The sequence below is a fragment of the Drosophila obscura genome, unplaced genomic scaffold (assembly GCF_018151105.1).
Source record: "Drosophila obscura isolate BZ-5 IFL unplaced genomic scaffold, ASM1815110v1 contig_20, whole genome shotgun sequence".
NCBI classification, from domain to species: Eukaryota; Metazoa; Arthropoda; class Insecta; order Diptera; family Drosophilidae; genus Drosophila; species Drosophila obscura.
This window is the reverse complement of record NW_024542790.1, coordinates 304,603-325,960: the sequence shown is the minus strand read 5'-3', so window position 1 is coordinate 325,960 and position 21,358 is coordinate 304,603. Positions and strand designations below refer to the sequence as shown.

At 47.3% G+C, this 21,358-nt stretch overlaps 1 pseudogene; it reads right to left on the bottom strand.

Moving 5' to 3' along the window:
- Positions 1-3,152: 3,152 nt before the first annotated feature.
- Positions 3,153-7,750, bottom strand: LOC121404402 (annotated as a pseudogene).
- Positions 7,751-21,358: the final 13,608 nt, after the last annotated feature.

Here is a 21,358-nt window from a genome sequence, read left to right as displayed (position 1 = left end):
TTTCAATTATGACTGTGTTCAGCTCCTCAAACGTCAAGGATGCTGTTGCTGTTGTAATTAGCAGCCTTTTCGCTGATTTTACCGCAGCTTCCCAGACGCCAAACGATGGGGCCCGAGGAGGAATGAATTTAATACCCACTTGTTTTTTGTTGCAATGATTTGTGATCAGAGCATGTGCCTTTTCGGTAAATATTGCTTCTTCCAATTCATTTAGCTTGTTATTTGCGCCGATGAAATTTGTTGCGTTGTCGCAATGAATAGTCTGACACTTCCCGCGTCTGCTAAGGAATCGCCGGAGTGTTGCCAAGAATGCATCTGTGGTTAAGTCACTTATTAACTCCAGATGTACAGCCTTTGTGGAGAAGCAGCAGAATACGGCAATGTATGCCTTATCTGGCCGTTTTCCTTGGATTTTATGGTGGATTATAATTCGTCCATAGTAGTCAACGCCTGCATTAAGGAATGGGGGTGCTTGCGTGGCTCTTTGTGCTGGAAGATTGCCCATGATCTGGTGCATCAGCTTTGGTCTGGCTCTGGTGCATCTAATACAGCTATGTATGATGCTTCTAGCCATCGTCTTGTCGTTGATAATCCAATATTGTTGTCTTACAATTGCCCTTAATGCTTGGGCACCGCAATGCAGATTTTCCTCATGAAGTTCTCGCATAATCATTTTGACTATTGGCTCGTTGTACGCTAGCAGGATTGGATGTTTTGCGTTGAACGGAATTTGAGCTTCTTCGAGTCTTCCGCCAACTCGGATGAGTTCATCATCTCCTAGTATGGGAGATAACGAAATGATCGAACTCTTTTTATCCACTGTTTAATAGCGTTTTAACGGTTTTAAATCAACTGTGAACTCAACTTGTTGAATCGTTCGTAGGATCATAGTGCGAGCACGCCTCAGTTATCCTGCGCAAAGTGTCGTTGTAGGTGCTCTATTAGTTTTGTAGCAGAAGCGAAACATGTACGCTACAATACGTTGTAGTTTGTTGAACGAGTTGCAATGTCTGCATGTGTATAACTCTTCTCCGAGAAAGCTAGATGCGATTAGCAAGCTGACATGCTTAGCCTTTCTCTCGAGATTGCTGGGCTCAATGATATCTGTTTTGTAGGAGGGTGGATGTTGGTCGTTCCCACAGTTCGGATTCCCAATAAATAAAAAGGCGGGGGCGTCAACTATAATTGGCGTGTATTTGGCGTGCACAAAGCTGAGGGCTGAAGACGGTTGTAGATAGGCGCGTAGGTGTTGAGAGACTGTTCTCTCCCGCCCGGCCTACGGCTAGCGCCCGTGATGGAGCGCCGAGTGGATCGCGTCCACGCCGCGCGAGAGCGAAGGGCATGGGAGAGCGCGCGAGCTAACAGAGCGCTGTTAACCGCGCTGCTGTCCTAAATATCCTCCCCCCCTTGCAGGTCTGCAACATCACCTCCTATGGCTGCGTACAGGCCCCGGACACAATCCATCCGAAAACAGTGCTTTGGGCCACTGGAAGGCCGTCTCCTCGAGCAAGGAACCCGGGTTGGATCACCTTCTGGTAGACATCCGCTCCCAATACTAGAGAGACGGTGGCCGGGCGATGGAAATGCTCATTGGCAAGGCTGATGTCGTTGAACCTGACCCGAGTCGCCTCGCTCAAGGGTCGCAGCGGCGTGCGGACGCGTAAGCGGGTCGCCAGTTTGAGGACAACGTCCAATTGGACATCGCCGGTCCTGGCGCGGATAATAGCTGTGGCCACCTTCTCCGCTCCGATGCGCGTGCTGGGCAACTTTAAGTCGGCGGCCAAGGAAGCGTCAATGCAGCTCACAGGCGTGCATGGGTCGATGAGCGCCGTTGTCTCGTGGGTTTTCGTTCCCGTGTCCAAGACCACTCGGGCTGTCGGGAGGCAGTTGGTGCTTCGGTGCTGGAACAGCGTATCGACCGATGGAGCCGGATGACCCACGATGGGTCGGCGATCGGCTCGGGACACTGGAGCTGGAGACGGACCTGGAGTCACGGCTGACGACTCCGAGTGGGCTGGACGCTGAGAGGACCACGTCTTTGGGCGTCTTGCGGGAACCCGTTGGCGGCGATCGGCTCGGGACACCGGAGCTGGAGACGGAGACGGACCTGGAGTCGCGGCCGACGACTTTGAGTGGGCTGGCCGCCGGGAGGGCCCCGTCTTGGGGCGTCTTTCCGGAGAACGGGGGCGGCGATCGGCTCGGGACACCAGAGCTGGAGACGGAGCTGGCGACTCCGAGCGGGCTGGGCGCTGGGACGGTCGCATGTGGAGCAGCGTGTGATGGTCCTTGTGGCACACCTTGCACCGGCCACCACTTCGGCAATCCTTGCCAGAGTGCTGATGAGCCAGGCAGTTCCGGCAGTATTTGTTTACCAGCACGGCTCGGAGCCTCTTCGCCACGCTCAGCTTGAGGAAGCTACGGCAGTCTCGTAGTGGATGGCTTCCGTAGTAAAGGAGGCAGCGGTAGGAAGCTTGTACTCGGGAGCGTTTGCTCCCTGAGGTGTGGTTGACACGGGGTTGTGGAGCCATCAGGATCTGGATGCAAAATGAACTGGTTCGGAAAAGAAGAATCGGAGAAGCATTAGTAACGTGCTAGGAACAGGTAACAGGCACTTCTCTAAGTACTGTTGGACGAACAAACGAGGGCGTTTCGGAGTCGAAAAGAACTTGGATGGAATAGTAGACAAGGAGAGGCATTATTAAACGGGCTAGGCACAGGACGCCTTCCGTTATTGTTGTACGGGACGAGGGAGTTCCCCCGGAAGGAGAACGACTTTTGCGACCGGGCGTTTGAGCACACCGCGGGCAGTAAGAATGTCTACCACCCGAACCCTGTTATCGGCGCCGGGATACACGGACTGTACTCTTCCGAGTCGCCAGTCATTAGAAGGCAGGTTATCTTCTTTCACGATAACCATATCGCCGATCTGAAGATTGGGCATATCCGTCTGCCACTTGTTGCGCTTGTGGAGTTCCTTGAGGTACTCATCCTTCCACCTCTGGCAGAACTGCTGGTTGAGGGCCTTCAAATGCTGCCACCGATTAATGATCGACTGGAGGTTCTCTTTAATTTCGGGCTCTGCGGTCGCCATTAACGGTCCTCCGATAAGGAAGTGCCCTGGAGTGAGGGCCAGCAACTCTGTCAGACTTTCGGACATAGGTGAGAGTGGCCTGGAATTTAGGCATGCTTCAATCTTAGCGAGCAGCGTCGAGAGCTCCTCAAAGGTATATTTCCGGGTGGACGTGGCTTTGTAGAAGAGCGTTTTAAAACTCTTTACGCCGGCTTCCCAAAGGCCCCCCATATGTGGAGCTCCTGGCGGGATGAAACGCCATGAAACCCGTTGATGTCTGTATGCCTCAGTCACCGAATCCTGGAACGCCTCTAGAAAGTCCCAAGAAAGTACAGTTGCTGCTCCCACGAAAGTTTTTCCATTGTCGGAATGGATACGCTGCGGACAACCTCGTCTAGCGACGAAGCGAGCGAAAGCTGCTAGAAACTTCTCGGTGGTCAGGTCGGAAGTAGCCTCCAAGTGAATGGCCTTCGTGGAAAAACATACAAATACGCACACATAACCCTTGGTGATCAGGCACGCTCTCCCGGTATAGTTCCTTATGTCGAAAGGACCTGCATAGTCAATACCGGTATGGGTAAACGGTCTGGAGAAAGAAGTTCGGTCTGTCGGGAGATCACCCATCAGTTGGGTCTGTAGCTTCTTCTTGTGGATGATGCAGACCTTGCAGGAGTTCACCACGCCCTTCATCAGGTTCCGGATTCTCGGGATCCAATATTTGCAGCGAATGAGGCGCGTCATCAGTTGATTGCCGCCATGGAGAGTGATCCTGTGCGTGAAGTGAGCGAGCAGGCGAGACAGGCGGCAACTATAGGACAGGATGATTGGATGGCGCTCATCATACTTCAGATCTTGTGAAGCTGTGATCCGGCCACAGGCTCTCATGATCCCCTGTCGGTCTAGAAAGGGGTTCAGATTCAAAATAGAGCTTGAACTTGGCACGGGACGTTTACCCCTCAGGCAGTGAGATTCTTGGGGGAAGTCCCGGCGCTGAGCCTCTAGGATAAGAGTTCGCTCCGCTTCGTTAATTTCCCCACTAGTGAGGTGGTCTGAATAAAACGTAGAACATATGTCCGCACTCGAAGAGCCTTCTCAAGCTGGGAGAATCGCTCCAGGAAATCTTCGGGTGGGCTGGAAACGAGATGGACCTTCACGGCCCGCTGCTCTAGGGTTTGAACTAGAGTTTCGGCGGCTTGGGCTGGCCATTGATCACGTGGAGATTGCACCCACGCTGGTCCATGCCACCAGAGTTGGCTACCCACCAGTTCTAGTAAAGCTACGCCTCGACTGGCTAAGCCAGCGGGGTTATGTTCGGAACGAACTGGTTTCGGTAGTCTGAGCTATTTTCGTTACTCGATTGGCCACAAAGGTAGTCCAGTGGCAAGCGGGCTTGCTCAACCAGGCCAGTACAATAGTAGAATCGGTCCAGTAGTAGCATTGATGACTTTCCGTCGGCATGCTTGGCAGGATAGCCGTTGCCATTTCGGAAAGGAGCACTGCACCGCACAGCTCTAGTCGAGGAAGCGAAACGGTTTTCACGGGAGCGACTCGTGTTTTCGCCGACAGTAGATGCACCGTGATATGCTGGTCACACTCGACGCGCACGTAGAGCGCTGCACCGTACGCCTTTTCGGAGGCATCGCAGAAACCGTGTTGTTCGATCTTTACCGATGGCTGGTAACATACCCATCTTGGAATCTTGATCTCGGGTAGTGATGCGTAACTTTGCAGAAAGTCCAGCCAGCGTTGGTACAACGAACTTGGAAGAGGTTCGTCCCATCCCAAATCTTGCAACCAGATCTCCTGCATAAAAATCTTGGACCGGACGATGAATGGGGCTAGCCACCCCGCGGGGTCAAACAGCTTCGCAATTTGGGAAAGAACTTCTCGCTTGGTGTAGGATAACTCAAGCTTGAACACGGGAGAAACAAAGAAGAACTCGTCTGACGCCGCCTTCTAGCGAACTCCGAGGGTCTTTGCCGTGCTCTCGGCATCGATTTCCAGAAAATCGGTGTGCAGGAGGTGGTCCCTCGGAAGCTCGTCCAAAATCTCCTTTTGGTTGGACGTCCATTTGCGCAGTGGAAAACCTGCAGAGCTGAGGGCGGCCTGCAATTCGTGGATAGCCAGCTGAGCCTCCTTGATGGAGTCTGCCCCGGCTAGGACGTCGTCGACGTACATGAAATGCCGTACAATGTGGCTTGCCTTTGGAAATCGCGACTGGATGTCGTCGGCAAGCTGTTGCAGTACCCGGATGGCTAGAAACGGAGCGCAATTGACACCAAAGGTCACGGTTTTCAGCTCATAATCCCGAATCTCACCCTCCTGGTTTCGAAATAATATTCGCTGGAAGGGTGTGCACGTTGGATGTACCCAAATTTTGCGATACATCTTTGTAATGTCGGCGTTGAAGACGTATCGGAAGTAGCGCCACTTCAGGATTTGGAGGGTTAAATCGGATTGGAGGACCGGACCAGCATGAAGAAGATCATTTAAGCTCGTCCCGTTCGCAGAAGGGCTGGACGCGTTGAATACCACGCGGACTTTCGTGGTAGTGCTCTCCGGCTTGATTACCGCATGGTGCGGAAGATAATAATTGGCGGACTCGTTAGTGGACGGAACCTCTGTCATATGATCGAGATCTAAGTATTCCTGGATCACAGAGTTATACTGTTCTTGAAATGGAACGTTTCTCTTTAGCCGATTCTCATTTCGGAGAAACTGAGCTAGGGCAATGGACCTTGAATGCCCCAGGCCTGATCCACAATGATCGGGGTCACGAAACGGCAGTGTTACCACGTACTTTCCACTTGACGTTCTTGACGTGGTTAGCAGAAAATTTCTTTCGCAATAGGAGTCCGACTCTCCTGCTACCTTGATAGGTAGATCCTCCACCTCCCAAAACCTTGTGAGAAGTTTGTCCAATGGAGCATCGCGGACGTGGGAAATTTGGGTGGAGAAAGATGCAATCTGGTCTGGAACAGCACTTGGCACTGGACCGGTAAGCACCCATCCAAAGATGGTTTGCTGTCCGAGGAGGGAACCACAGATGTCGGTCTGTGAGCCGCTTAACAGTATGGACGGAAGGATGTCGGCTCCGATCAGAACGTCTATGTGTGAGCTCTCATAAAATTTAGGGTCTGCTAAAGGCAGGTTCGGCAAGTCTCGCATCGCGCTCTGCGGGATCGGATATGAAGGGAGATTGCCGGCTATGTCGGGCAGGACGTAGGCCGTGACGTTTAACTGTACGCTCGGCGTCATCAGGGAGCGAATGGACAAATCACAGAGCTTCTTGGATTGAGCTGCTACAGTCTGATTTAGGCCTGAAACCTGGGCCTGAATAAGGCGGAATGGCAACTGGATGATATTAAAGAGACGTTCCGTAATGAACGTCGCCTCGGAGCCCGAGTCGATCAGAGCGCGGGCACGGAAATTTTTCCCCCGGTGGCAGATGTTGATTATTGCCGTGCCGAGAAGCACCGCTCTTGTTCCCGAAGCAAAATAGTTCTGAACGTTGGGCGGAGCGACGGAAGAAGCGGGACCCTCCACTGTTGTGGAAGTCAGCTCGCTGGGAGCTGGAGTCCGCCGATGCAGGAGCGTGTGGTGGCGGGCTCCACAAGTGAAGCAACTGTGGGCGCTTTGGCATTCACGAAGCTGATGACCTGTAGCGAAACAGTTCAAGCACAGCTGCCTGTTTTTAATGCAGCTGGCTCGTGCATCCACAGTCATTTGTAGGAAGTGCGGACACAGTCGGATCGGATGGTGCTCATTGGAACAGAGATCACACGTTCTTCTCTTCGGACTCACTTGTGTCTGGAAGGAGTGAAACTTCCTTGGCACGGGACTACCATGAGACCGGAACGGATTGGAGTTGCTTCCGGAGGATTGCGGATTCAAGGAACCTTTGGACGATGGTGGGGTCGGATTGCCTTTGGAAGTGGACGGGTCGCTCTCCATGGCCTCTAGCGTCAAATAGCGCTGAGTGAGGAAGGCGTCGATTTCCGTCCATGGAGGCACCTCCATCTTGTCTGTAACGGACGCTTCCCACAAAGACCGGGTCAACTTCGGCAACTTGGAGACACAAATAGTAACGAGGAGGCTATCCCAGTTGTCGGTGCAGACCTTGGAGTGAGCAAGGGCGGTGAGGAGCCCTTGCATCGTGCTTTGAAGCTCTTTTAAAGCTCGACTGGTCTCGGACTCGACGCGAGGCAAAAAGAGCAAAATATTTATCTGGTTGGTCACCAGGAGCCGATTATTTTCATAACGGTTTCGGAGGGCCGACCATGCCGACTCGAAACCATCGTTTGTGAGCGAGGACTTCTCGACTATGGCCTTCGGATCGCCACTTGTCTTCGCGCTGAGATGGTACTTCTCTACCGGAGACAGCCTAGAATTATTTATGTAAATTGCAGTAAATAAATCTCGAAAAGTAGGCCAACGGACGTAATCTCCTGCGAAGACCTCGATGTCGCAGGGAGGCAGTCGGCAGCCGCCCTGGTAGGTTTGCGGTGCAGACGGATGGACTGCTGTTTGGGCCAGCTGAGCATTGAGGTCGGCGAGGCACTGCTCAAATACCCCATAGCACTCGCCGTACTTCTCTCGGATGTCTTCTTGGACCCTTGGGTCCTCGTCAACCATCACTGCGGAGCAAGCTTTATATTCCGCCTCGACATCCGCCCACATACTCAGAATTTGTCCTCGGCGAACCTCGGAAAGAGATGCGGATGGAGCGGAAGTGATGCGCGCTTCCAAATGAGACAGCCGGCCAATGGCGGCGGCTTATTTTGCTCGTGCAGTAGTGGTGGCGGGTTGAGCCATTGTGATGGAAGGTCTCGAGCTGACGGGACTATTACCGAAGGAGCTGGTTGGATCGCCTTGGATCCGAGCTGGCACCTTGAGAGTGACGGGAGACGGGAAGAGAACCGACTTGGTCCTCGCAGCTGGGCTGCTACTGGCTGCTCTGGGAGTGACTGGCGACTTGATCTTTTGAGTGGGGGTAGTTCCTGAGGCGGAAGAGGTGCGTAGCCGACGTGGAGATGTCGCAGCCAAAAGCCCTTTGCTGTCCTTGTCCCCCGTTGGCATACTACTCACACACGCAGAGGTTAGATGCGAAGTCGGATGCGGAATCCGCGGATTGGCGAAAGAACAGAAAAAAACTAAGGCTGGGCTGGGCACCACACGAGAAGGCACTAAATCCCTTCAACACACAAAAAAGAACCCACTGCTGGAGGAATGGAAAGGAAAGGGCATCGCGCGATGTTGGACAACAATTTTTAATACCAGCTCGAATTATTTGTGGCCGCTCTGGATCGAGGTTCCCAAACAATAAGTGGATCAAATTGATACACGCCGAGGAGAGGAACGGTCACACTGGCTGTGGCAATATTTGAAAAAAAAAAAAAAATTGTTAGTGCGGCTTTCCTCCGTTTACCCTTTTGACGGACCCTTGCAGTGGGCAACTAATCTTCCTTATCTAGTGCGGATGGATTGTGGACGGAATTGGTCGATTTCTTGCTCCCCTTGTTATACCGTGGAGGTGGTAGGGCCGATAGGATACACGAGCACGAGGATCGGAGCCAAGAAATTAACTGCTACTGGTGTGGCGGAGACTATCGGAAGGAATATGCAAACAAAAATAATAATTCCTTATACAGTCGTCTGTTAGTGAAAGCGGAACAAAAGTGGGACTATGTATTTTGGATAATTTGGCAGCTTGAATTTATTTCTTGTCTTCAATTTGGTGTTTGTGATACCGATAGTTTTTCTTCAATTTTGTCACCTCTAATTTCCCACGGACATACAATTCGACAATTGGCACCAAAAAAAATGCGAAATCGCTGCGGAAATGCGCTGTGCCTGGGTGGAGGATAATTTGTTACGGAGTTGGAGATAATATCACGTATTGTGGCGACCAAAGTTATTGCTGGAACGCGTAAACTGCTCGGAATCGCAGATTTTTATTGTTAAATGTATGTGGATATGAGCGGAATGTATGTGTGGGACGCGGTATTTAAATACGCAGTGTGGTATTTTTGTATGTGCGTTATGTTATTTTTATATACATATGTAGTTGGTAATATGGCTCCATCGATATAGATATAGATCGATCAATTGCCAACTATGGAAATAATATGTGTATATAGATATCGGAATAAAAACACTTAATAATTGTTGGGGTGGGTTTTTATTCTGTTAGCACTTGGATGTATGTATGTATGTGTATGTATTTATGGATGTATATATATATTTGTATGTTATTTTGGAGATGCGGAGCCGCTCTTGCGAATTGGAATGCACATATGTTTTTGTGAATTGGGGTGCAGTTGGATTTTGTCGAATATATTTAATTTTTCACAAATCATGCCCAGACAAAACGAAATGGAAGAACTACCGTAGCACTGGTAGTTGGAGGCGACGGAACGGAGAACGGCCGGAATCGCCGATAATATGGCGTTGGCGAAAGAGAAGGAAGCACAGAGAAGGAAAGCACTGTAGGCACAGATATGTATATAAGAATATATATACATATATCGCGGAACTCGGACTTGGTGGAGAATAAATCAAAAAACGCACTAGGAAGCGATTTGGGAAGACGAAATCGTACTTGTTCAGTCGCATATTTATGCAGTAATTAATATTACATAATATACACTTATCGAATAAGTCAGGTCGACCCATGTAACGGGAGACATAATAACAAACGACAAGGCATTGTAGCTGAGTCAACAATAACCGCTTCTGCAGCAATTTCTGCCAACGATGCGATCGCTCGTCAGAGGGCAAAAACACTGGTGCAATTGCTGACTATCACAATTGCCCAATAACACAATATCATATTAAATCCAAATTAATTTAATATTAATTCCAATTCCCTTTTACCATATTCTTACTAGACTCAGCACTTTCTGTACCTTTTGTTACCTATAAATAGAAATTAAGTTTGTTGAATAAAATCAGTATCAGAAACAGTACCATCACTGCCTGTTCACTCATTCTCTACAACTGCAATCAACAGAGGCTGTCGCCGTGTCTTCAGACCCTCATTTGCTCGACGTAGGAATCCCTCTCCGCAGTCCAACTGGTTCAAGTTCTAGTTGCGACGACAAATTTGTAGACGGTTTATGTACCGTATGCATACCAAAACACACACACAAACACATATTAACATTTGGTGACCCCGACCCCAAGTAAGAGGCGAAATGGAGGAACACGCTGTCACCACGGAGACTTACAGCAAATTGCCTTCACTATGTCGCCGACAAAAGGCCATAGTAGCGTCCATAAAACGCATTCTGAGACAATTCTCAGAGGCGGGAGGACGTACATCAAGTGATTTGATAAAATCACTATGGATTCAAGCACAAGAAGTCCATTTTACTATTCACGAAGAATACGATAACCCAGAGGAAGGAGGATACAACATGGAAGCCTACCTGACCCTGGAAAAAGAGGTTCAAAGTGCATTGGCAAAACCAGCCACATCAAACAATAATGACGTGCAGCTTCCACGCATTAACATTCCCAAGTTTGATGGGGACATACTGAAATGGTCCCAGTTCTATGACCTGTTTTCATGTATGATACATGAAACAAACATGCCCACAGTTCGGAAGATGTGGTATCTGAAAACAACTGTAACTGGAGAGGCAGAAAGATTGATCCGACATATCGATCTAAAGGAAGAAAACTATTTGAGCGCCTGGGAAATTCTGATTGATACATACAACAATCCCAGAGACGTCGCTAGCACGGTATTAAACCGCTTCCTAAATTATAACACAGTTAATGACGACTCCAAGTCATTAAAAGAGTTGTACGTTACAACTATCGAATCCCTGGCATCACTAAAGGGATTGGGCATCAATATATCCACAAAGAGTTCGAGTTCTAGGAACAGGCAAAAAGACACAAATGTCAAGGAAAGAGCCAAAAGGCACAACATGTGCAACAGTAAATACTGGAAAATCGAAGACGCCTCTCTGCTCATTCTGCAAGAAGACAAGCCATTGGCTCTACGGATGCGATAAGTTTCGCTCCAAATCACCATCAGAACGACTAAATTGGGTACAAAAGCAGAAATTGTGTGTCAACTGTTTTAAAACAAGCCACAAAACAAATGCATGCCCAGGTCGGACATGTTTCAAATGCGACAAAAAACACAATACACTGCTGCACTTGGACATACCATCGGGCGTAAGTACAGAACCAAGAGCACCGACGGTTGGCGCAGCAAGTAACAATAATTACAACCTGTTAGCTACAGCAAAAGTAGCAGTAGAAGCAAACAATGGACAGAGAGCCAATTTCAGAGCCTTGCTGGATTCAGGATCACAGATCAACCTGATCTCTGAACGAATGGCATCAATGTTGTCAGTAAAACTTAATGATACAACATTACGCATCGAAGGAATTGGAGGTCAGTCAAAGACCAGCAGAGCACGAGTAAATGTTCTAATAAAATCACTTCACGGCGGATTTACGCAAAGAATTGAAGCATTCGTACTACCTCAGATAATTGCTGATCAACCAGCGCAGGCACTCGATGAAATGAACTTGAACATACCAAACAATTGCCCATTGGCAGATCCGGATTTCTATAAACCGGGAAAGGTCGACATGCTCATCGGAGCAGAACACTATTATTCGCTACTACTCCCAGACCAAAAACAGGCAAAGTCAGGAGGTCCGTTGCTGCAAAATACAAAATTGGGATGGATTGTGGCAGGAAAAATCAGGTCTGCACACAACTCCGCATCCATTTGTGCAATTGGACTCAACGAGCTAATGGAAAACTTCTGGACTCTGGACAATTTAGAGACGGAAGAAAAACCACGCACGCCAATCGAAGCACATTGCGAAGCTCACTTTATAGAGAACTTACAAACAGCATCGGATGGCAGGTTGATAGTAAAACTCCCTTTTTCCGAACACTCTTCAGCCCTGGGGGGGTCTTTGGAAACTGCAACGAAACGATTCCTGGCATTAGAGCGACGGATTTCACCAGACACCTGGAAAGACTATGTGGAATTTATGAATGAATATGAAGGACTTGGACACATGAAGATGGTCCCAGCAACTCAAGTGCCGGAGAGACACTACTTCATACCACACCACTGTGTACTCAAACCTGAGAGCACCAGCACAAAGTTACGGGTCGTTTTTGATGCATCATGCAAATCAACAAGTGGAAAGTCTCTAAACGACATTCTGCATGCCGGACCCACAGTTCAGAGTGAACTTATGTCCATTCTACTACGTTTTCGTATACATAAGTACGTATTCACAGCGGACATCGAGAAAATGTACCGACAAGTGTGGATAAGTCCAGAGGATCAGTTTCATCTGATGATAGTCTGGAGAAACAATCCATCTGAAGATATCAGGTACTATCGCTTAAAAACAGTCACATATGGGACCACATCTGCTCCATTCCTGGCAACGAAATGTCTGGATCATTTGGCAACTCGGAGCCAAAACAGATTACCTATTGGATCTGCTGCATTGAAGAACGATTTCTATGTGGACGACTGTCTTACTGGCGCGGATACCATTCAGGAAGCGATACAAGTTCAACAAGAACTTAATAAAATATTGCTACCGTTCGGCCTTAAACTTCGCAAATGGTGCTCCAACAACGACCAGCTCTTGCAAGGAATCCCTAAAGAGGACATTGTCAACGACGTCAAACTAGGTGAAACATTAGAGCAATACAGCGTGAAAACGCTGGGTCTCATTTGGATGCCAAAACAAGACCAACTGCGAGGACGAACCACAAAAGGCCAAGCAACACGCATCACCAAAAGGGTCGTGTGCTCAGAATTGGCCCAAATCTTTGACCCACTGGGTCTCTTTGCCCCGGTGATAGTCAAGGCAAAAATATTTATGCAACAGCTGTGGGAGATTAAAATCGATTGGGACGATGAACTGCCATTACAACTCCAAAACGAATGGAAGGAGTACCGGGAGGACCTACAATCATTAAACTCAATGGAGATTCCCCGGCACGTATATGATGGAAAAGTGCCAGTCACCCAGGATCTACATACCTTTGTAGACGCATCGGAACGAGCCTATGGCGCGGCAGTGTACGTACGAGCCACCTACAAAAACAATCAGGTCTCTGTACGACTATTATGCTCAAAATCTCGAGTAGCACCCACCGCCAAACAATCCCTACCACGTCTAGAACTGTGCGCTGCAGTTTTAGGTGCCGAACTCACCAATCGAGTTAGAAAGGATCTCCATATGAATCTTGACACAGTATCAGGAATCTTCTGGACTGATTCCACCGTTGTACTGTCCTGGATTAACGCATCGGCGTCCACATACCACACATTCGTGGCAAATCGAATCGCCAAAATCCAGGCATTGACGAACCAATTACAATGGCGTCATGTTTCATCAGCCAACAACGCAGCAGATGTCCTTTCAAGAGGAATCTTAGCAAGCAAGCTAAGGGATCATAGTCTATGGCTATACGGACCATTATTCTTGCACGGATCAGAAGATAAATGGACAAAACCACCCATCATTGAGCCCAGCAATCTCGAGAGAAAGGCTAAGCATGTCAGCTTGCCAATCGCATCTAGCTCTCTCGGAGAAGAGTTATACACATGCAGACATAGCAACTCGTTCAACAAACTACAACGTATTGTAGCGTACATGTTTCGCTTCTGCTACAAAACTAATAGAGCACCTACAACGACACTTTGCGCAGGAGAACTAAGGCGTGCTCGCACTATGATCCTACGAACGATTCAACAAGTTGAGTTCACAGCGGATTTAAAACAATTAAAACGCTATAAAACAGTGGATAAAAAGAGTTCGATCATTTCGTTATCTCCCTTACTAGGAGATGATGAGCTCATCCGAGTTGGCGGAAGACTCGAAGAAGCTCAAATTCCGTTCAATGCAAAACATCCAATCCTGCTACCGTACAACGACCCAATAGTCAAAATGATTATGCGTGAGCTTCATGAGGAAAATCTGCATTGCGGTGCCCAAGCATTAAGGGCAATCGCAAGACAACAATATTGGATTATCAACGACAAGACGATGGCTAGAAGCATCATACATAGCTGTATTACATGCACCAGAGCCAGACCAAAGCTGATGCACCAGATCATGGGCAATCTTCCAGCACAAAGAGTCACGCAAGCACGCCCATTCCTTAATGCAGGCGTTGACTACTGTGGACCAATTATGATCCACCATAAAATCCGAGGAAAACGGCCAGATAAGGCATACATTGCCGTATTCTGCTGCTTCTCCACAAAGGCTGTACATCTGGAGTTAGTAAGTGACTTAACCACAGATGCATTCTTGGCAGCACTCCGGCGATTCCTTAGCAGACGCGGGAAGTGTCAGACTATTCATTGCGACAACGCAACAAATTTCGTCGGCGCAAATAACAAGCTAAAGGAATTGAAAGAAGCAATATTTAGCGAAAAGGCACATGCTCTGATCACAAATCATTGCAACAAAAAACAAGTGGATTTTAAATTCATTCCTCCTCGGGCCCCATCGTTTGGCGGCCTCTGGGAAGCTGCGGTAAAATCAGCGAAAAGGCTGTTAGTTACAACCACAGAAACAGCATCCTTGACGTTTGAGGAGCTGAACACAGTCATAATCGAAATTGAAGCAATTCTGAACTCCCGACCCATAACTCCAATGTCAAATGATCCAACGGATACAAGTGCGCTTACTCCAGGGCATTTCCTGATCGGTGAACCTTTGACCGCAGCACCTGACGTCAACACCGATCGTCAAGAGAAAACTCTGGTTAAGCGCTGGGAATTGGTTTCACGCTTAAAACATGCATTTTGGAAACAATGGTCTACGGAATACCTCCACGAACTACAAACTCGCCATAAATGGAAAACCACCGCTCCAAACGTGACCGAAGGATTATTAGTTTTGGTGAAGGAAGACAACCTTCCAGTAATGAAGTGGCCAATGGGTCGCATCATCAAAACTTATCCTGGGCAAGACAACCATGTACGAGTGGTTGATGTCAAAACATCGTCCGGCGTATACAAACGCCCCATCAGTCGTCTCGCCCCATTATTCTCAGAGGAGGTAGCAACAAAACGCTCAAAAAATGCTATTCAAGACATTGCGGAAATAAAGGAGCCACCAACACAGCGAAAAAGGTTATCATTACCTACACTAACATCCACATTGTTAGTGCTACTTCTCATGCTGCCATTAGCATTTTCACAATCAATAAATGTGACGCAATTTGCAAACAAGCCTGGAATATTCTATGAGAAACTTGGAACCTCAAGAATGACCACTTCCGAATGGACCATGATTGTATACTACGACTTGGATCCATATTGGAAGGATATGCAAGTCATGTCAGCCGGAATGTCCGAACTAAGACACATGTGCCCTGAACTAAAAAATGTTCCAGCGTGCAACTCCATATTTCAACACTTTCAACATTTGTACAAAGAACTACAAACAGGAAATATGCTAATGAAGGCCTCTCGACAACGCAGATCACCGCTGGATATAGTAGGAAACGTGGCACACCAGCTATTCGGTGTACTTGACTCTACATATGCTGAGAAAATGGCCAAAGTAATCGAAAAGGTACAAACCAACGAAGACTTTCTGCTACATCTACTACGAAATCAAACGTCAATTGTCGACTCCACAATGAACGTGATCAGGAAGGATAAGTCATCCATGGACAACCGCCTAAAGGTATTGGAACAACAAGTGGCAACCATCAGCCGAGAAAGAGGAACATATCATGGCGATCATCTAATTCAGTCATACCTAGGGCTCACAGCACAACTAACTCTGCTGACAACGAGTCTTCAACGTATGCAGTCTGACATATCTGATGTATTAATCGGCATTCATCATCGGACAATAAGCCCAACGCTAGTATCTCCTGAGCAATTAAGAGAGCAACTAGACCAAATCCGGGATCACTTGCCAGCTGATCAAATGCTGCCTGTCACAACACAAAATGTGATACAATTATACAGGCTAATGCGAGCCGAAGGAACACTGACTACCACACACGTCATTTTCAAGGTGACACTACCGTTAGTTTCAACAGTGCAGCTCGAAGTTTTCAGTATCATGCAGATTCCTGTCTGGGACTCAACAAGTTGGAGCTTGTTCAATCTCAAAACGACCATAATCACTGTAAACACTCACCGAGATCAATTCATGGGATTTACTCCAGAAGAATTTCGACGCTGCTTTAAACTACTCAACGCAGAATACATCTGCTTTGATCATCAAACAGTCTTCAATGTCGACAATCGCTGTGAGTTTCAGCTGTTTAACAATAAAACAGCACCTTTATGTGAAGTGACCCACACGAAGGCGGACATGGTGTGGTCCAAAACTCAGCAAGCAAATAAATGGATTTTTGCAACACACTCTACAATGAGACTTCAGGCAGTTTGCAACGGGTCTCCATCAACCATACAACTAGAAGGAACTGGCTTGCTCTCACTGTCACCTGGATGCACTGCTCGCAATACAGAAATAAGCATCAGTACCTTCAGCACAACAATCAGTGAAGTCAAATCAACCTACACTCGATTTGGGGACATACGCTTACCAACGACACCCCCTTCGCCAGCAACTGCACAATTGGAGAACCAGACATCAGACTATCTTCAAGAATTGGAAGATTTACGCCTGCAATTAGTGGCAATCAATCAACAAAGGCTGCCACACCATCTCAACACAGTGCAGCATCATCAAATCGCTACTTATGCTGCCCTAGCAATATCAATGCTATTGATTATTGCGTTCATTCTCCGGAAGAAGTATCAATCATGGAACCCAAGGCCGTCAACAATCAACCAAGCAGAGCCACGCGGATCATCACCCCCAATCCCCATTCCACGCCGCTTTTCAGTCGACTTGGGCGATGGTTGAACACCAGTTCAACGGCCGGGAGAATGTTCAGTCGCATATTTATGCAGTAATTAATATTACATAATATACACTTATCGAATAAGTCAGGTCGACCCATGTAACGGGAGACATAATAACAAACGACAAGGCATTGTAGCTGAGTCAACAATAACCGCTTCTGCAGCAATTTCTGCCAACGATGCGATCGCTCGTCAGAGGGCAAAAACACTGGTGCAATTGCTGACTATCACAATTGCCCAATAACACAATATCATATTAAATCCAAATTAATTTAATATTAATTCCAATTCCCTTTTACCATATTCTTACTAGACTCAGCACTTTCTGTACCTTTTGTTACCTATAAATAGAAATTAAGTTTGTTGAATAAAATCAGTATCAGAAACAGTACCATCACTGCCTGTTCACTCATTCTCTACAACTGCAATCAACAGAGGCTGTCGCCGTGTCTTCAGACCCTCATTTGCTCGACGTAGGAATCCCTCTCCGCAGTCCAACTGGTTCAAGTTCTAGTTGCGACGACAAATTTGTAGACGGTTTATGTACCGTATGCATACCAAAACACACACACAAACACACATTAACAGTACTTATCTTCGGAACGTAGCGATGTAATCCACCGATGCTTGCAGGTTGGACTCCTCCTTATAGGGAAGGCGAAGATCCGGCTCGAAGGACCAATGTTTTGTAGGAGGGTGGATGTTGGTCGTTCCCACAGTTCGGATTCCCAATAAATAAAAAGGCGGGGGCGTCAACTATAATTGGCGTGTATTTGGCGTGCACAAAGCTGAGGGCTGAAGACGGTTGTAGATAGGCGCGTAGGTGTCGAGAGACTGTTCTCTCCCGCTCGGCCTACGGCTAGCGCCCGTGATGGAGCGCCGAGTGGATCGCGTCCACGCCGCGCGAGAGCGAAGGGCATGGGAGAGCGCGCGAGCTAACAGAGCGCTGTTAACCGCGCTGCTGCCCTAAACAATATCCATTTATCTCCTGATCCGTGCAAGAATAATGGTCCATATAGCCATAGACTATGATCCCTTAGCTTGCTTGCTAGGATTCCTCTTGAAAGGACATCTGCTGCGTTGTTGGCTGATGAAACATGACGCCATTGCCACGAAGGTGTGGCATGTGGACGCCGATGCGTTAATCCAGGACAGTACAGTCAAGGTTCATATGGAGATCTCTTCTAACTGGATTGGTGAGTTCGGCACCTAAAACTGCAGCGCACAGTTCTAGACGTGGTTGGGATTGTTTGGCGGTGGGTGCTACTTTGAGCATAGTAGTCGTACAGAGACCTGATTGTTTTTGTAGGTGGCTTGTACGTACACTGCCGCGCCATAGGCTCATTCCGATGCGTCCACAAAGGTATGCAGATCCTGGGTGACAGGCACTTTTCCATCATATATGTGCCGGGGAATCTCCTTTGAGTTTAATGATTGTAGGTCCTCCCGGTACTCCTTCCATTCGTTTTGGAGTTGTCCCAATCGAGTTTAATCTCCCACAGCTGTTGCATTAATATTTTTGCCTTGACTATCACTGGGGCAAAGAGACCAGTGGGTCAAAGATTTGGGCCAATTCTGAGCACACGACCCTTTTGGTGATGCGTGTTGCTTGGCCTTTTGTGGGTTGTCCTCGCAGTTGGTCTTGTTTTGGCATCCAAATGAGACCCAGCGTTTTCACGTTGTATTGCTCTAATGTTTCATCTAGATTGACGTAGTTGACAACATCCTCTTTAGGGATTCCTTGCAAGAGCTGGTCGTTGTTGGAGCACCATTTTCGAAGTTTAAGGGCGAGCGGTAGCAATATTTTATTAAGTTCTTGTTGAACTTGTATTGTTTCCTGAATGGTATCTGCCCCAGTGAGACAGTGGTCCACATAGAAATCGTTTTTCAAGGCAGCAGATCCAATAGGTAATCTGTTTTGGCTCCGAGTTGCCAAATGATCCAGACATTTTGTTGCCAGGAATGGAGCAGATGTGGTCCCATATGTGACTGTTTTTAAGCGATAGTACATGATATCTTCAGATGGATTGTTTCTCCAGACTATCATCTGATGAAATTGATCCTCGGGATTTGTCCACACTTGTCGGTACATTTTCTCGATGTCCGCTGTGAATACGTACTTATGTATACGAAAACGTAGTAGAATGGACATAAGTTCACTCTGAACTGTGGGTCCGGCATGCAGAATGTCGTTTAGAGACTTTCCGCTTGTTGATTTACATGATGCATCAAAAACGACCCGTAACTTTGTGCTGGTGCTCTCAGGTTTGAGTACACAGTGGTGTGGTATGAAGTAGTGTCTCTCCGGCACTTGAGTTGCTGGGACCATCTTCATGTGTCCAATTCCTTCATATTCATTCATGAATTCCACATAGCCTTTCCAGGTGTCTGGTGAAATCCGTCGCTCTAATGCCAGGAATCTTTTCGTTGCAGTTTCTAAAGACCACCCCAGGGCTGAAGAGTGTTCGGAAAATGGGAGTTTTACTATCAACCTGCCATCCGATGCTGTTTGTAAGTTCTCTATAAGTGAGCTTCGCAATGTGCTTCGATTGGCGTGCGTTGTTTTTCTTCCGTCTCTAAGTTGTCCAGAATCCAGAAATTTTCCATTAGCTCGTTGAGACCAATTGCACAAATGGATGCGGAGTTGTGTGCAGACCTGATTTTTCCTGCCACAATCCATCCCAATTTTGTATTTTGCAACAACGGGCCTCCTGAATTTGGCTGTATTTGATCTGGTAGTAGTAGCGAATAATAGTGCTCTGCTCCGATGAGCATGTCGACTTTTCCCGATTTATAGAAATCCGGATCTGCCAGTGGGCAATTGCTTGGTATGTTCAAGTTCATTTCATTGAGTGCCTGCGCTGGTTGATCAGCAATTATCTGAGGTAGTACGAATGCTTCAATTCATTGCGTAAATCCGCCGTGAAGGGATTTTATTAGCATATTTACTCGTGCTCTGCTGGTCTTTGACTGACCTCCAATTCCTTCGATGCGTAATGTTGTATCATTAAGTTTTACTGACAACATTGATGCCATTCGTTCAGAGATCAGGTTGATCTGTAATCCTGAATCCAGCAAGGCTCTGAAACTGGCTCTTTGTCCATTGTTTGCTTCTACTGCTACTTTTGCTGTAGCTAACAGGTTGTAATTATTGTTACTTGCTGCGCCAACCGACGGTGCTCTTGGTTCTGTACTTCCGCCCGATGGTATGTCAAAGTGCAGCAGTGTATTGTGTTTTTTGTCGCACTTGAAACATGTCCGACCTGGGCATGCATTTGTTTTGTGGCTTGTTTTAAAACAGTTGACTCACAATTTCTGCTTCTGTACCCAATTTAGTCGTTCTGATGGTGATTTGGAGCGAAACTCATCGCATCCGTAGAGCCAATGACTTGGCTTCTTGCAGAATGAGCAGAAGGGCGTGTTCGATTTTCCAGTGTTTACTGTTGTGCCTTTTGGCTCTTTCCTTGATATTTGTGTCTTTTTGCCTGTTCCTAGAACTCGAACTCTTTGTTCTAGGAACTGAAGCATTGTGTCCAAGGCCTGTATTTCCTTTGAGCTTCCCAATGATTGCTCGTACAAGGCTCTGTTAGTGACATCCAGCTTATTTTTGATGACGGCAATCAATATTGGATCCCATGTGGATATATTGATGCCCAATCCCTTTAGTGATGCCAGGGATTCGATAGTTGTAACGTACAACTCTTTTAATGACTTGGAGTCGTCATTAACTGTGTTATAATTTAGGAAGCGGTTCAGTACCGTGCTAGCGACGTCTCTGGGATTGTTGTATGTATCAATCAGAATTTCCCAGGCGCTCACATAATTATCTTCCTTTAGATCGATATGTCGGATCAATCTTTCTGCCTCTTCAGTTACGGTTGTTTTTAGATACCACATCTTCCGTACGGTGGGCACGTTTGTTTCATGTATCATACATGAGAACAGGTCATAGAACTTTTGAGTCAGACATTCTTGGTATTGGACTAGAGATCCCACTATCCAGTCCCCAAGTAGTGTGCGGCAACCCGTCAAGCACGGTGGCGGTTCAATTATGGTTTGGGAGAATTTTTATGAAAATTGAGTTGGTTCATTGGTGTAAATTGATAGAATAGTATAAAAGGAATAATATTTAAGCATTCTGCAACAGAATCTTCCAGAATATGGGTCTTGGTGGTGAAAAAAGCATTTTTCAGCTAGAAAATTACCCAAGACACACGTCCCTTTTGGTAAAAAATAGGATGCCATGGCAAAAATTTCAGTCCATGTAGTATCCACCACAATCTCCCGATATAAATCTTATTTAAAAATGTATTGAGCTATCTAAAATCGCAGCTGGTGAAATATGCGGTCTCTCCAAGTGCAATGAAGTAATTGTGGGGGA